Here is a 17,476-nt window from a genome sequence, read left to right as displayed (position 1 = left end):
TAGCCTGAAAAAGATTCCTTCCAGTTTCCCTTAACTACCTAATCTTTTTTATAGGAGTTAAACTATTTTGCTTTTCTTTAATAATCTAACTAGGGAGTAGTTTAATAAAAAATTTAGTTTTGGGAATTAAAGACAAGGTAAACACCTTCTCCCTAAGATTACTAAGAACCAATCTTATCTAATGCTTTCAAAACACTTGTTTTCTCTTAAACTAAACAACCAATCTAACATTTTATCTCACCACATTGCTGCCAGAGGCATAATCAAATAAAACCTAAAATAAGAAATTGTTAAAACCTGGCCCGTAATAATATAAGGATCTTCAACAGGACGAGCACCAATTCAAGTTAATAAAACAACTGTAGAAACCAAAAACCAAAACAAAATTTGATTTAATGGATAAAATCTAAGACTCCGAAATTTCGAGAAATGAGTAAAAGGAAGAATTATAAGAATTGCCACTGAGAGCACCAAAGCAATTACACCCCCCAATTTTTGGATCGCAAAATCGCGTAAGCAAATAAAAAATACCACTCCGGCTGAATATGAGCTGGAGTTACCAAAGGATTTGCAGGAATAAAATTGTCTGGATCCCCTAAAAGATAAGGATGGAGCAAAGTAAGCAGCACAAGAGCCATTAACATAACCAAAAACCCAACAATATCCTTAAAAGTGAAATAAGGATGAAAAGGAACCTTATCCACTTGCCTTAAAACACCCAAAGGATTATTCGCCCCAGCCTGATGAAGAAACAAAATATGAACCAAAGTCGCAGCAGCAATAACAAATGGAAACAAAAAATGAAAAGTGAAAAAACGAGTTAAAGTGGCATTTTCCACAGCAAACCCACCTCAAATCCACTGAACCAAAGAAGTACCAATATAAGGAATTGCTGAAAACAAATTAGTAATCACAGTCGCACCTCAAAAAGATATTTGACCTCATGGTAAAACATAACCTAAGAAAGCCGTCGCCATTACCAAAAAAAGAATCACAACACCTACTATCCAGGCATGAAAAATCATATAAGAACCAAAATACATCCCCCGACCAATGTGAAGATACAAACAAATAAAGAAAAAAGGCGCCCCATTAGCATGCAAAGTCCGTAATAATCACCCATAATTAACATCTCGTTGAATATGAGCTACCCTAGAAAATGCCAAATCAATATGCGCAACATAATGCATAGCAAGAAATAGACCAGTAACAATTTGAACAACCAAACACAAACCAAGCAATGACCCAAAATTCCAAAAAATAGAAATATTTCTCGGAATAGGCATATCAACTAATGCCCCATTAGCAATTTTTAACAATGGATGAAACTTACGCAACGGTGTTATCATAAGTTATTAACCGCAAAGGACTAGAAGACGAACTTATTACCTTAACAACTACAAACAGCGTCAATAGCAAATAGCTAATAATAAGCATCGTAAACATAGCCCTAGGTTCATTATAAATAGTCCTCACATTCATAGCAGAATTTCTAATATCAGAATACTTAGATAAAAAAGTTGTAGTTGACTCTCCAATTTTATTTGCCACTATCACAGGATCCACAAAAATCAGAAAAAAACTCATAATCAATGCCAAAAAAAAGATAAAAAAAAATTCTCTTCTAACCTTAAATTGCTCATTAGCCGCTAAAGACGCAACATAAATAAACAACACCAATATTCCACCCAAAAAAATCAAAAATAAAATATACGAAAACCAGTAACTCTTAGCAAACAATCCAGTAGTAATTGAGATCAAAACCGTTTGAATTAATAGCACAAGACCCGTTGACAAAGGATGAATTAAACGCATAAAAATCAAAGAAAACAAAATAATAAAAGGAAGACCATACATTATCACTCCAATCTCTTGGTGTTTTAAGAAAAAAATTTCATTACTGGTTTATAAGACCAGTTTTTATTTAAACTATTAAAACTAATGTTAACTTTAAATAACTTGTTCTTATTTATTGCATTCACTATAATTTTCAGGTGACTATGAGCTTTCGCTTCAAACCGAAAACATTTATTAAATACTCTCCTAAGATTAGAATTCATTATACTTGGAATCTTCTTCTTAATATCCAACTGTCTTTCCTCAATCGGAAACGAATTATTTTTCTCTCTCTTTTTCTTAGTCCTAGCAGCCTGCGAAGGCGCCCTGGGTCTAGCTCTACTAGTCTCCATTGTTCGCTCCCACGGAAATGACTACTTCAGAACCTTTAATAGATTAGAATGCTAAAATACTTATTCATACTTCTTATATTAATGACATTCGTAAGGGACTGGTCTCTAATTCAAACAGGAATCCTAGCCGTATCGTTTTTATTCGCCATCTTATACAATCACGACTTTTTCATATATAACCTAGGATTTAGACTAGGCACAGACTACTTAAGCTACATTTTAATCCTACTAAGCATTTGAATTATAGCACTCATTGTTATATCCAGAGTAAAAATTACATTCACTTCAAACTTTCCCAAACTATTTCTTTTAGTCAACTTAACCCTATTAGTTTTCCTAGTATTAACTTTTAGATCTATAAACTACCTACTATTTTATATTACCTTCGAAGCTTCACTAATCCCTACTCTAATCCTAATCTTAGGCTGAGGATATCAACCAGAACGAATTCAAGCAGGAAGTTATATACTATTCTATACCCTATTTGCCTCCCTACCGCTCCTAGCCTCCTTGCTTTACATCTATAAAACAAACGGGACACTCACCATCGGAGCTCTTTACCAAAGAATCAGCCTAAGAATACTATCCCTTATTTGATTCATCTCCTCTATTATAGCCTTTATCGTGAAACTACCTATATACTTATTTCACCTTTGACTACCCAAGGCACATGTTGAAGCTCCAGTAGCAGGATCAATAATCCTAGCCGGAGTCTTACTAAAACTAGGAGGTTATGGCCTAATCCGAATCCTACCTTTATTTACCGAAATAAACAAGAACTTAAGATGACTATGAGTTAGATTAAGAATCCTAGGAGGATTCTTCGTTAGTATTATCTGTCTACGACAAGTAGACATAAAATCCCTCATCGCCTACTCTTCTGTAGCCCACATAAGATTAGTACTTTGCGGGCTCTTAACCTTTGGGTGATGAGGAATAAACGGAGCTGTTGTAGTAATAGTAGGCCATGGTCTATGTTCTTCAGGGCTATTCTGCCTTGCAAACATAGTGTACGAACGAATCGGAAGACGAAGCCTTCTAATTAATAAGGGCCTATTAAACTTTATGCCAAGAATAGCACTATGATGATTCTTACTGAGAATCAGTAATATGGCCGCACCTCCTTCCATTAATTTACTAGGAGAAATCAATCTGATCATAAGAATCATTAGATGAAACAAATTAACTGCCCTAACAATTAGATTGCTATCCTTTTTCAGAGCAGCTTATACTCTCTACCTTTATTCACTCAGACAACACGGTGTATTCTCTGGATCTCTATACTCCTGTTGCTCAGGAAAAGTACGAGAATACTTAGTTTTAAGGCTTCATTGAATTCCCCTAAATATCTTAATTCTAAAAAGGAACCTGATTATACCTAACATCTAATCAAGCCTTTACCGCCTTTTTACATTTTAACTATATTGCAACTCAGCTCGTTCAGGTAGTTTATTACTAAAACGTTAGTTTGTGGCACTAAAAAAATAAAAATCTTATCCTGAACCATGATTTGAAAAATTTCAATACACCTAACAAGAATAGTTTTCCTAATATTCTTCTCTCTAATCTCATTATTCATATCCCTCCTATGCTTATTCGACAAAACATGCTATGTTATTGAATGAGAAATTCTAAGAATCAACTCATCTTCTATCGTTGCTACATACATTTTCGACTGAATATCTTTAATGTTCATAGGATTCGTTATATTTATTTCAGCAATAGTACTTTTTTACAGAGGAAGATACATAGAAGGAGACCCCAACATAAACCGATTTATATACTTAGTTTTAGCTTTCGTTCTATCAATAATCTTAATCATCAGCCCTAATTTAATCAGAATTCTTTTGGGATGAGACGGCTTAGGATTAGTATCCTATGCACTAGTAATTTACTATCAAAACGAGAAATCCGCAAACGCCGGAATACTAACCGTCCTATCCAATCGAGTCGGAGACGTGGCAATTCTCTTAAGAATTGCCTTAATATTCGTTGAAGGAGGCTGAAATTTCATTTTCCACGTATTTTACCTGGATGACAACTCCACGCTATTAATAAAAAGACTTATTATTATAGCGGCAATAACTAAAAGAGCTCAAATTCCATTCTCCGCCTGGCTTCCCGCTGCTATGGCAGCCCCAACACCAGTATCAGCTCTAGTTCACTCCTCAACCCTTGTTACAGCTGGAGTCTACCTCCTCATCCGATTCAGGCCCGCATTATCAGAAACAACTTTACCAACACTACTACTATTTAGATCTCTAACAATATTTATATCAGGTCTAGGAGCTAATTTCGAATACGACTTAAAAAAAATCATTGCCCTATCAACCCTCAGACAACTAGGAGTAATACTAAGGATCCTAGCCCTAGGGTTTAAAGACCTCGCATTCTTCCATCTTCTCACTCATGCACTGTTCAAAGCTCTTTTATTCATGTGCGCCGGAGCCATAATTCATAATGTAAAAGAATACCAAGATATTCGGCTAATAGGAAGACTAGTAACCTCCATGCCCCTAACCTGTATATGTATAAACCTGGCAAATCTAGCATTATGTGGAACCCCATTTCTAGCAGGATTCTACTCAAAAGACCTTATCCTAGAAATTGCCTTTATAAGATGAATCAATACTGTTATCCTATTCCTCTATATCTTCGCAACCACATTAACAGTATGTTACACCTTCCGCCTAATCTTTTACTCTATAACCGGAGAATTTAACTTAGCCAGATTCAGAAACATTGACGACTCATCCTCCATCATAACTTCACCTATATTAGCTCTTAGAAGAGGAGCAATTCTCAGAGGAGCACTATTATCTTGACTAATCTTTCCAGAATCCTACATCATTTGCCTTTCTCCCCTTATAAAAAACCTAGTACTAACAATCAGAATCCTCGGGGGACTAATAGGCTATCTACTCAATATTATAAACGTAAACTTCAAATTAAACTCACTCAATCTTTATCCTCTAGTAGTATTTTCAGGTTCTTTATGATTCCTACCGTTCCTATCCACCTTCAACCTATCCAAATCTAGCCTTAGTCTAGGCCAAAACTACTCCAAAATAATCGATAAGGGATGATCCGAAATCAGAGGAGGCCAAGGAATCTTCCAAACATTAATAAACTCGTCCAAACTACATCAAATAATTAGTGACAGAAACTTTAAGTCTTTTATAAAAATCTTCCTTATTTTAACCCTTATACTCTCATTCTTTATTATTTACTTTTATAATTTATTTGTAGAATATCGCGTTGAAGTTGCGAAAGAGGTGAATACATCTAAAAGTGCTTAGCTTCTAAAAAAATATTTTAACTATACAGCGAAAACGTATCGTGTTATACTTACACCACAGAAGCCTTCTCTTGATAGGAAGGTAACTTCAATTCAATCATTAACAGTGACTAGCCTCTCCTTTGGCTTCTACCAAAATTAGAGACTACATAGTCAAAGCTTTTTTTTTTTTTTTTTTTTTTTTTTAAATGCGAGGAAGAAGGAACCAAAGGCCATGAGCCCGCAGTAACAGTTCCCTCCAAGAGAAAAACAAAATACAATAGAGAGCCAAATTCAAGATCCGATCATTTTGAGATGCCTGGATACACTGCGTTTGAAAGACTGGAGATCATAGGCAGGAGGAAATACAGACAGAGGGAGACAGTTCCAGAGCTGACCTGTTGCATGAATGAAAGACTGGGAGTAACGGTTAACTCTTGCATTAGAGAGTTGGACAGAAAAGGGATGAGAGTTTGCTGCCAGACGGGTGCTACGCGCCCGTCGTAGAGGTGGAGGAATGCAAGCAGACAGTTCAGAGGAGCAGTGACCATTAAAGTAGCGATAGAAAAGAGTTAAAGATGCAACAGTGCGGCGAAGAGACAGAGGTTGAAGGGAGTCAGTAAGAGGAGGAGAGTTAATGAGACGAAAAGCCTTTGACTCCACCCTATTGAGAAGAGCTGTATGTGGGGAGCCTCCCCACACATGAGAGTTGTACTCCACACAGGGGCGGATAAAACCCCTGTATAGAGTCAACAATTGTGCAGGGGTAAAGAAAGAGCGGAGTCGGCTTAGCACACCCAATCTCTTGGAAGCAGATTTTACAAGAGATGTAATATGATCTTTCCAAGATAAGTCCCGAGTAAATGAAACCCCAAGCATGTTCAAGGATGATGCAGGATTAATCTGAATATTATTAAACATTAGTGGGTATACCTGTGGAAGATTTTGTCGGGTTGATAGGTGTAAGAACTGAGTCTTAGAAGCATTAAAGACAACCATATTATTTTTACCCCAGTCAGAGATATGAGCCAAGTCAGACATTAGGTGTGCCATAGCCTCATCCCTTGTTTCTTGAAGTAACTGTTGAGATGGGCGTTGCGGGAACCGAATGGAAAGGTGAAGGATGGAGTCATCAGCGTATGAGTGGATAGGGATAGATGTACAGCTTAGAAGATCATTGATGAATAAAAGGAAGAAAGTTGGTGATAGGACAGAGCCCTGAGGAACACCACTGTTGATAGATCTAGGAGAAGAACGATGGCCATCTACGACAGCAGCTATAGAACGACCAGAAAGGAAGCTAGCGATGAAGGTACAGATAGAAGGATAGAAACCGTAGGAGGGCAGTTTGGAAATTAAAGATTTGTGCCAGACTCGATCGAAAGCCTTTGAGATGTCAAGTGCAATGGCAAAGCTTTCGCCAAAGTCCCGAAAGGAGGATGACCAGGAGTCTGAAAGGTAGGTGAGAAGATCGCCAGTGGAGCGTCCCTGACGGAACCCATACTGACGATCGGAAAGAAGGTTGTGATAGGAAAGATGCCTTAAAATTTTTCTATTAAGAATTGACTCGAAAACTTTTGAAATACAGGACGTTAAAGCAATTGGACGATAGTTGTAGGGTTGGGAGTGGTCACCCTTCTTTGGGACTGGCTGAATGAGAGCAAACTTCCAGCAAGAAGGAAAGGTACAAGTTGACAGACAAAGGCGAAATAGTTTGCCTAGGCAGGGTGTAAGCACAGAAGCACAGTTTTTGAGAACAACAGGAGGGACCCCATCAGGCCCATATGCCTTGTTAGTACTGAGGCCAGTAATGGCAGAAAATACATCAACTGAAGAAATTTTAATGTCAGCCATGAGGAAGTCAGAGGGGGGAAGTGATGGAGGAACAGCACCGGAATCGTCTAAGGTGGAATTGGAGGAGAAAGTCTGTGCGAAGAGATCTGCTTTATCAGTAGAAGAAATAGCTACAGAACCATCAGAGTAGAAAAGAGGAGGGAAGGATGATGAGGTAAAGTTGTTAGAAAGATTTTTGGCAAGGTGCCAGAAGGAGCGGGAAGAATTCGAGTTGGAGAGTTGAGAGCATTTAGTATGGATGAAATTATTTTTAGTAGAGCGAAGAACAGACTTAGCACGATTCCGGGCAGAAACGTAAAGATTATGTGATTCAGGGGTGGGTTGGCTCCGTTACCTTTTGTAGGCCTTCTCCTTGTTGCGGACAGCATTAGAACAAGCGTGATTAAACCAAGGCTTTCTTGCGTTAGTCAAAGGATATGAGAAAGGAATGTATGCTTCCATGCCCGAGAGAATAACCTCCGTAATGCGCAAGGCACACTCAGATGGCTCACGGCCATGGAAGCAATAATCATTCCAGGGAAAATCAAAGAAGTACTGCCTGAGGGCCTCCCAGTCCGCAGCTCCAAAATGCCAGAGACGACGTTTCCCTGGTCCGCAGGCCGTACTGGAGCGATAGGACAGGTTAAGGTAATAAGGTTGTGATCGGAGGAGCCCAACGGAGAGAAAAGATTAACAGAGTAAGTAGAAGGATTAGTTGTGAGGAAGAGGTCAAGTATGTTGGAGCTCTCTCCAAGGCGGTCAGGGATACGGGTAGGGTGCTGTACAAGCTGCTCTAGGTCATTAAGGATAGAAAAGATGTAGGCTTGTTCACCAGGTGGATCCGTGAAAGGAGAGGAGAGCCAAAGGTGGTGGTGAACATTGAAATCTCCAAGAATGGAGATTTCAGAGAAAGGAGAAATGGACAGAATGTGTTCCATCGTAGAAGTAAGATAGTCGAAGAATTTTTGATAGTCAGTAGAATTAGGGGATAAGTAAACAGCACAGATATATTTAGTCAGAGAATGACAGGAAAGCCGAAGCCAGAGAGTGGAGAATTCAGAAGAATCAAGTTCAGGAACACGAGAGCAAGATAAGTCGTTGCGTATGTATACACAACAGCCACCTTTGGCTTTGAAATGAGTATAGAGAAAGTAGGAGGATACAGAAAAGGGTTTGCTGTCAGTTGCCTCAGACAGCTGAGTCTCCGTTAGAAAAAGAAGGTGAGGTTTAGAGGAGGAGAGGTGGTGCTCAACAGAGCGAAAGTTAGATGAAAGGCCGCGAATGTTGCAGAAATGAAGAAGAAGAGAGTCAGACAGTGGTTCCAGGCACCTCGAGTCGTCACCGGGAGAGGGGCAGATGGCGGGGGCATTTATGGTCCCCCCCCCTGGGGACTCCGAGGCTGGGTGAATTGACGCCATTTTGGTAAATTTTGAATAGGAGGTGTAGTGTGTACTGTGCATGTAGTTTGGTGAAGATAGATAGAGAAATTTGTACTGGAGAGCATGCTGGCCTACTCTCTGTGTAACTGAGACACTGAAAAAGTTCAGCAAAGGGGGATGGTCAGGAACTAGTCCTGAGGGCTGATGAAACGGGAGCTCCAGCACTCCCTGTCATCAGCTTTCCATCCACCTCGGGTGTACTGCCCTGCTCGACTGGTGCTACAGTCTACTCCACGTAGGCCGAAACTAAGTGCAAAACTTCGCTTTCTAATCTACTTACTTATTTTTTTATCCACCTCATCAATAAATAAAAATGTAAAGGAACAATCAAACTACATCAACAAAATGCCAATATCATGCAGCAGCCTCAAAACCAAAATGATGAGTCGGAGAAAAATGACACATATAAAGACGATACAAACATACCATCAAAAAAGTAGTACCAACAATCACATGTAAACCATGGAAACCTGTAGCTACAAAAAAACAAGATCCAAAAACCGAGTCAGCAATAGTAAACGAGCCTCAAAATACTCAAAAGCCTGAAGAGTCGTAAAATAAACACCTAAAAACACAGTAATACCAAGACTCTGAAGAGCCTCACTATGGTTAGACCCCATAATAGCATGATGCGCCCAAGTCACTGTAGCTCCCGAAGACAAAAGAATAATAGTATTCAAAAGAGGAATTTGAAACGGATTAAACGGAATAATTCCCTTAGGCGGCCAAGTCATACCAATTTCCACAGCAGGGGCCAACCTTCTGTATCCGGTTAACCTTTACATCACCATAAGAGCGTAGTTCTTCCAGTAACCGTGATTCAGGGTATCGGAGGAGGTCCCGGGAGTAAATGACCCCCTTACACTGGTTAAAAGTGGCATGAGGTGTACAGGATACACTGTGACTGGAAATGGAGGTCACAGTCTGGAGATGTGAACTCTCTTCTGGGGAGGAAACCTCAATTAGAGGCTACCGTCCCCTTGAGTGGATATCACTGGTTCACGGTGACAGGCAGACACAATTGCACGGTACAGGTTGAAGATGTCGATATCCAGTGCTGAGCCACCTGCAGAGGATTTCAGCACTAGATACTTTTTAAAATTTTCTTTTACTGTGTCTTCTCGGTCGAACCTCGGAGGCAAACCAACATGACGGGACCTCTTTCCAGTCCCAGTTGAACGCTGGGGCAGAGGAGGGAAGTCCCTAGGGGCCTGAAAGGGCTCCAGAGTGGCAATAAGTGGCGCAGAGTCTGAGAAATGGCTGGGGAAAGATCCATCGTTGTCAACAGTTTTATATAATAATGCCATGTGATACAGCAAAAATCTTCATTCCCCCACCCCTCCACCCACCATGAAGCCCAACAAGGGGAGGTCGTATGCCAGGAACAACACCACTGGCCACCCCCGAGGTAGCGGGAAAGTATACACGAGTAACCACCAGGGGACCTGGGCAAGGGTGATTCCAGGACGATAGGAGCCACCAGGTCCCCCACTGCCCACTTGACCCTAGCCATCGCATGACCAGCCGATTGACCCAGTCAAGCCCAACCAGGCTGCCCATCTAGCCAGAATAAGGGACCAAAGAGGTGTATTGCTAGCAGCAGGGCGCATCATGCAGCATCGCTCAACCCCCAGGAGTCCAATCTCCCAGCATTACAGGACGCCATACACGGCAAACACGTGGAGAGGCAAGAGTCCCACCCTAGATGGCAATGGGCAGGGCCTAACATCACCATCAGGCCTCCTCCACCTGTGATGTAGGGGGCGCTTGGTCCACGTGGCCAACAAATGCCGAACCCTACAAAGGTAGGTGGCATAGCTAACCATGCTTCAAGCCCCGCCACCACGTCAAGGTGACCCCCCACAGCGTGGAAATCGCCCAGGGGGATGAGGGTGGGTTCATGGAATGTGGAAAGTTTGAGGGGAAGAGTGAGGGAAGTCGTTGAGGCATTCAGTAGGAGATGGGTGGATGTGGCATGTTTGCAGGAAGTCCGGTACATGGGTGGATCAGCCAAAATGAATGTTGGGAAGGATTGTTACTATAAGTTGTTTTGGCATGGGGGGACAGACGGATATAGGGGCTTTGGTGTAATGGCAGCGAAGAAACGGGTGGAATATGTTATGAATGTTATAAGAGTAAGCAATAGGATACTGGTAGTGAAAATTCTGGTCGGTGGAATGGTAACTGCAATTCTATCGGCATATGCTCCACAGGCAGGCTTGGATGAAGCAGAGAAAGATAGCTCTTGGGATGACTTCATACGTGTAGTAGGTTGTATGTGGCATGATGAGATAGTGGTTTTGGGAGGGACTTAAATGGTCAGTGTAGGTGAAGCAGCTCAAGGTTATGAAGGAGTACATGGGGGATGTGTGTATGGTATAAAGAATGCGGAAGGGGAAAGGATACTCGAGTTTGGGGAGGCAATGAACATGATTGTGCGCAACACACATTTTAGGAAAAGAGAGAGTAAGTTAATTATGTATGAGTCTGGGGGGAAATAGCAGTCAGATAGATTATTTTCTGAGCAGGAGGGCTGATAGGAGGTTAGTGAGGGATATTAAAGTTATAGGAAGTGAGATGTGTTTGCAGCAGCACAGACTATTGATTTGTGATATGGTGCTTAAAGAACGAGTGATGAAAAGGAGGACTCATGTACCTAGGAGGAAAACATGGAAGCTGGAAAACCAAGTAATAAGGGATGCCTTCCATATGAAGATGAGGAGTGGTGGCTGAACAGGGAGCCATAGACAGAGGCGTTAAGGAACAATACGGAGCCCTCAACAACAACCTCTTGAGAGTTACTGATGTAATATGCAGTTGGACAAGAGGCCCACCAAGACATAAAGTAACTTGGTGGTGGGAAGAGTGTGTAGAAATTGCAGATGAGGAGAAAAGAAGGTTTTTCCGGGAATGGAAGGGTGGTAACAAGGAGGAAGCGTAGGGCTAGAAGAGAGGTATACAGGGCTAAGTCTGAGACACAGAAACTTTTACTTGATAATCTAAATCATGGGGAAAGGAAAAATATGATATTTATGGTGGCAAATCTGATGAAGAGGGATAATCGGGATATTATAGGTGAGCAGTGTGTGAAGAATGATGAAGGAAGGGTAGCACTGAACAGTTGGGATATTAAAGATGCATGAAGAAAGCATTATAACCGGTTGTTGAATGAGGAGTTTGACTGGGACAGGGAAGGTTTGGAGCCAGCAGATCCAGTGTTTGGCCCTTGGCCTTTGATTGACGCTGCTACTGTGAGTGATGCAATAGGCAGGATGCAGGTTGGGAAGGCAGCAGGTGTGTCTGGGTTGATTGCCGAAATGTTGAAGGCCCCAGGAGATATAGGGGTGAGGTTTGTCACTGACCTGATAAGTATGATTATAATACCGTAGGAGTGTGTTGTCCCAGATGATTGGTTGAAGAGTGTAATTGTAAATGTGTATAAAGGGAAGGATGATGCCCTGCAAAGAGGAAATTACAGAAGTATAAAGCTTTTAGATCAGATAATGAAGGTAAAGGAGAGAGTTCTAGAAGGTATGATTAAAGAAAGAGTAAATATTGATGAGATGCAGTTTGGGTTTATGCCAAGAAGGGGGACCACTGATGCCATATTCATTGTTCGACAGCTTCAGGAAAAATATATTAGGAAGAAAAGGGATATGTATGTTTTTGTTGATTTGGAAAAGGCCTTTGACAGAGTTCCTAGAGAGGTGGTGAAGTGGGCAATGAGAAAGCTTGGCTTGAAGGAGTGGCTGGTTAGGGTGGTTATGGCTATGTATATGGGTGCTCGCAGTGAAGATTTGAGTGATGAGGTTTCCGTGAACGCTGGTGCGCATCAGGGGTCAGTTTTGAGTCCCATGTTGTTTATCATGGTACTTGAAGCCCTCTCACGTGACTTCAGAAACGGACTCCCGTGGGAGACGTTGAATGCTAATGATTTTGTGTTGATTGCAGAGAACGAAAGGGAGACGGAGGAAAGGTTTAGGAAGTGGAGAGATGGTATGGGGCACAAGGGCTTAAGGGTAAATGCAGATAAACCAAAAGTGATGATATCTAAGGTTGGTGGTGGTACTGTCAAAGACGAAATAGAGTGGTCATGTGCAGTTTGCCACAAGGACGTGGGAAGTAGTTCCATCTTGTGTAGTGTTTGTGATAAATGGGTGCACAAGAGATGTAGTGGGATAAGAGGTAGACTGCAAGATAATGCTGATTTTATGTGTGCAGCGTGTTGAAGAGAGCAGGTGTAGATTGTCAGGCATGAAAGGATTGAACTTGCTGGTGAGTCTCTTGAGTGTGTGGAGGAGTTTGGTTGTTTGGGAGACGTGTTGTGTGCTGGAGGTGGGGCTAGGGTGAGAAGTGGTTGGAAGAAGTTCAGGGAGCTGTTGCCTCTCCTGACATTGAGAGGACTCTTCCTACGTGCTAAGGGGTCTTTGTATGCGGCATGTGTTAGGAGTGTAATGCTGTATGGTAATGAGACCTGGGCAGTAAATGAGGAGGATATTCGCATGCTCAGACCTACAGAAATGACAGTGATTGGGTGGATGTGCAGTGTGTCCCTGTGTGCAAGGCCTGGGGGGGGGGGGCTGGGTTCACGATGGAAGAGTTGAGACGTAGGATGGGAGTGGAGTGAATTGAAGATGTTGAGTTTTTCACTAGGAGTGACAAGGTTGGGCAAAATTAGAAATGATCATATTTGGACATGTGGAGAGAATGGAGAATGAAAGACTGACTAAGAGGGTGTATGTAGGTGAGGTGGAGGGAGGGAGAGGGAGGGGTAGACCGAGGATGAGGTAGAGGGATGGAGTTGAGAGGTATATGAGGGTGGGGGGTGAGTTGAGGGGAGGGTAGTCAAATGGTAGGTGACAGAGCGACTTGGAGGCGTTTTGTCTGTGGCCACCCTTTGCGGGATTAGGGCGTCGAGTTATAGATAGATAGATGGATAGATCATATTAGAAGGACAGCGCACTTATGTCAGTTTGGGTACAGAGCTAGAGAGGCGAAACTGAGATGGGTTGGACATGTGCGGAGGATTGATGAGGAGTATGTCGGGAGGAGGATGCTGGAAATGGAGTTACCAGGCAGGAGAAAGAACAGAAGGCCAAAGAGAAGATTTATGGATGTAGTGAGGGAGGACATGCAGGTGGTAGGTGTAAAAGAAGAAGATGCAGAAGACAGAGTAAGATGGAGACGGGTGATCCGCTGTGGCGACCCCTAAGGGGAGAGCCGAAAGGAGAAAAAGATTATATATATATATATATATATATATATATATATATATATGATCGGTTGGTGCGTTCATCGTCCACTTAGTGTAGTGGTACTCTATTTTGGATAACGCTACAGTCAGTGACTAGCTAAATGATTTCCTGCAAACCAGCAAATCATTTAATACGCTGGATGGTAACCTTATAACCAATCAACACGTGTTTCCTCCCCGTCAACAAGTCGGTTGGCGGAATGTTAGTGCCCCTCCCCGGAATATCGCTAAGTAAAAATTCAGACAAGGAGCCTTGGACCAGAATAAACAGGAGACGACCAAGGACTGGATAAAAGGCACTGTATGGATTTACAACATGGAATCAAAGCTGGAAATAGCGCTGCTACTATTTTAATGTGATGGTGGTAAGGCCATTACTTTTTTGAGCCAGTAGCAGAACTGAGAGCACCGCTACTTTTTGGCTGTACTCACACGTTACCGCGCTCCTCGCTACTCACGCGACGAATACAGGTCCGGAGTCGGTGAGTACATAGCCTACAGATATGCCGACGGTTTGGTTGTATTTATTAATGACGAAAAGTAATACTTTCGTCATTTCTGTCAATGATGTTTGTTCTACATTACATCAGTAATTTATTAATGATTTTTTATTAGTAATGTGCGATAATTGGACAGGAATTTGCTAGTTAATTATCGATCATTTAAATTAAGTGAAGATAAATAAGGATGTCAGCTAGATGTAGGCAGTGCTAACACACACACACACACACACACACACACCTCTAACTATCCCCGTCTCTAACTCCCGCTCTTTCCCTCACTCTCTCAGACTAATTCCTACTCACTACATTTTTATTTCGTAACAGTATGTTACTTTCAGTATAAAGTAATGGAAGAAACATTGCTATTGTGTAAATAGCCTTAGAAGAAAGCCCCAGTTCATTTTTACTTTCGTTTTCGTACATATCTTATATAGGTATCATTGAAAATATAATAAATCTTTATAATATGTATCAATGGTAGGCCACTTTTTTTTCCTTTTATTTCAGTATGTTCCTTTCAGTAGGTATACTAGGTAACAGTGTAAAAGAACAACTGTTACATTACAGAGTAAACAGCTTTTTCTTGTACCTTCGGGTCTAAGCTTCATTAAAGTGACACCGACATGTATATGATGATTTTTTTTTTTCAATATAAGTATATACTGACATTACCAGTACATAACAAAACCACTCAGACTAATATTATCAAAACAGTACATACTGTATTGCTATATTACAGATTTTTAAAAATCTTTCCTTCGTGTACCTTTTGCATATCCAAAGTAGCGAGAGCGGGAGCGGGAGCGCCGCTACATTTCATATCAAGTAGCGAAACTACTGTAGTAACGCCACTACTTTTTCGAGCTAGTAACGGGAAAGAGAGCGCCGCTACTTTTTATTAGTAGCGTTACCAGCACTGCATGGAATGTAAGGGGTGCGAATGATGAAGTGAAAGAGAGATTGTCCAGGTGCTTGAGGATACAAAAGTGGACATAACTGAATTAACTGAGACTAAATTGAGAGGAAAGAGTGTGAGAAAGTTGTTGTATGGATGCGGCATATGGGCGGGAGTAGGTGAGAGAGGGCAAAAGAGGGTATATATGTATTGCTGTGTGCAAGAGATGGAAGCAGAATATAAGAGAGTATGAATCAATTGGTTCAAGGATTGTGTGGGTAAGGGTAAAAGTGGGAAAATAAAGGTGGACGATTGTTAGTGTATATGCGCCAAGGCAATATCGTGCAAGGAGGGTGAAAGAACAGTTCTGGGCAAATGTGGAAGCATGGATGGAAAACTTTGAGAGAAATGAGAGTGTTTTTGATTGTAGATATCAATGGAAAAGTAGGAATTGTGAAGGTGGATGGAGAAGTTGGTGAGTGAGGTGTGCGTGTAGAAGTGGATGAGAATGGCAGTGCTTTAGTGGACATTTGTGTGGGGAGGGATTGGTGATCGCCAATACACTCATTAGGCACAAAACGATCCTCATGTAGATGCGGAGAGTGATGAGAAGGGTGGGTGGTGAACTGAATGAATGAAAAACATTGATTGATTATGTCTGTGGATTAGTAGAATAAGAGGGTAGTGATGAATGCAAGATCATACAAAGGTTGGGAGAGGGACTTTCTGACCACTACTTGGTGGTGGTAAAAGTCAAGGTTCAATTGCAATGGAGGAATAGAAGGAGCGAAGGACAGCAGGAAGTAGTTCATACAAGGAGGGTGGTAAGGTTGCAAGAGGATGGAGAAAAGGCACAATATAACAGAGAAGTTGAAGAGGAGCGATTGGGTAGATATAATTTTGAGCAGACAGAGGAGGTGGAAGGTGTGTACAAGCTTTTCACCAAGAAATTCTGTGCAGCATGTGAGGTGGTGTGTTGGGTGAAGACAAGTTGAAAGAGGGTGCAAGGGACAGCCTGGTGGAATGAAGAGATGAGGCAAGCTGTGGCGAATAATAAGAACGAACACAGTGAGTGCATGGAAACCAGAGGCATGGAGGAAGTTGAGAGCTGGAAGAGACAGTTTTCTGTAAAGAGAAAGAGAGAGTGAAAAAAGAAGAGAATGGATGAGGACTTTGGAAGGAATCTGAGTGTAAAGTGGTGGAAATGTAAGAAATTGTTCTGGAAAGAGGCAAAAAGAGTTGGAAAGAATGAAAAAGAAATTAGTAGAGGAGTGAAAGACAAATAGTAGACTGATAGTGGAGAAAGGAGAAAAAAGGAGCAGATGGTAAGAAAACTTTAAAGAACTTATAAACATAAAGAATAAAAGTAACGCGAGTATAAGTGGTTGGAATGGCTGGGAGAAGGAGGGTGGTAAGAAAGGAGGAAGACATCAGTAGGATGTTAGTAGTGGACGCACTGAAGAAAGTCAAAATTGGGAAAGACCCAGGTATTGATGAAGCGTATGAAGAAATGAAGCATAAGAGAGAGAGATAGTAGAAGAATGGATATGGTAGATGTGCCCATTGGCCTAGGAGGAAGGTAAAGCCCCTGGGGATTGGAAGTCAGGTATAATTATTTCCCTGTACAAAGGACAAGGGGAAAAAGAAGTGTGTGGTAAGCATTGGGGCATTTCTTTTCTTAGTGTAATAGGCAAAGTATGTGGTAGAACACTCAATGATAGAGATAGGGAACTAACAGATGAATAGTTGGAAGAGAACAGGGAGGTTTTTAGAGAGGGAAGAGGGCTTAGGTCTTTAGTGGAAAAGCTTCTAGGGAAGGGAAAGAAGTTGTATGTGACTTTCATGAATTTGGGGAAAGCATATGACAGTGTGGATAGACAAGGCATGTGGAAGATAAAGGAGAATATATGCAGTAAATGCGAAATCACTGAATGCCGTGAAGAGTATGTGTCAGGGTGTTTAGGCTGCTGTGCGTGTGGATATTGAACTGAGTTAACTTTTCTATCTGAATCTTGGATTGAAACAAGGATGTGCCTTGTCCCTATGGTTGTTCAATCTGTTTATGGATCGGGTTATAAAAGAGATA

The 17,476-nt window shown here is 41.4% G+C and overlaps 2 pseudogenes; one reads left to right on the top strand and one right to left on the bottom strand.

The window, feature by feature from the left end:
- Window positions 1-221: 221 nt before the first annotated feature.
- Window positions 222-1,413, bottom strand: LOC145395171 (cytochrome b pseudogene; annotated as a pseudogene).
- Window positions 1,414-3,694: 2,281 nt separating this feature from the next.
- LOC145395259 (NADH-ubiquinone oxidoreductase chain 5 pseudogene) lies at window positions 3,695-5,488 on the top strand (annotated as a pseudogene).
- The last annotated feature ends 11,988 nt before the right edge of the window (window positions 5,489-17,476 follow it).

The sequence above is a fragment of the Coenobita brevimanus genome, chromosome 30 (genome assembly GCF_032717465.1).
Source record: "Coenobita brevimanus isolate Jiangsu-jjx chromosome 30, ASM3271746v2, whole genome shotgun sequence".
Lineage (NCBI taxonomy): Eukaryota > Metazoa > Arthropoda > Malacostraca > Decapoda > Coenobitidae > Coenobita > Coenobita brevimanus.
This window is presented reverse-complemented; position numbering and strand designations above follow the sequence as displayed.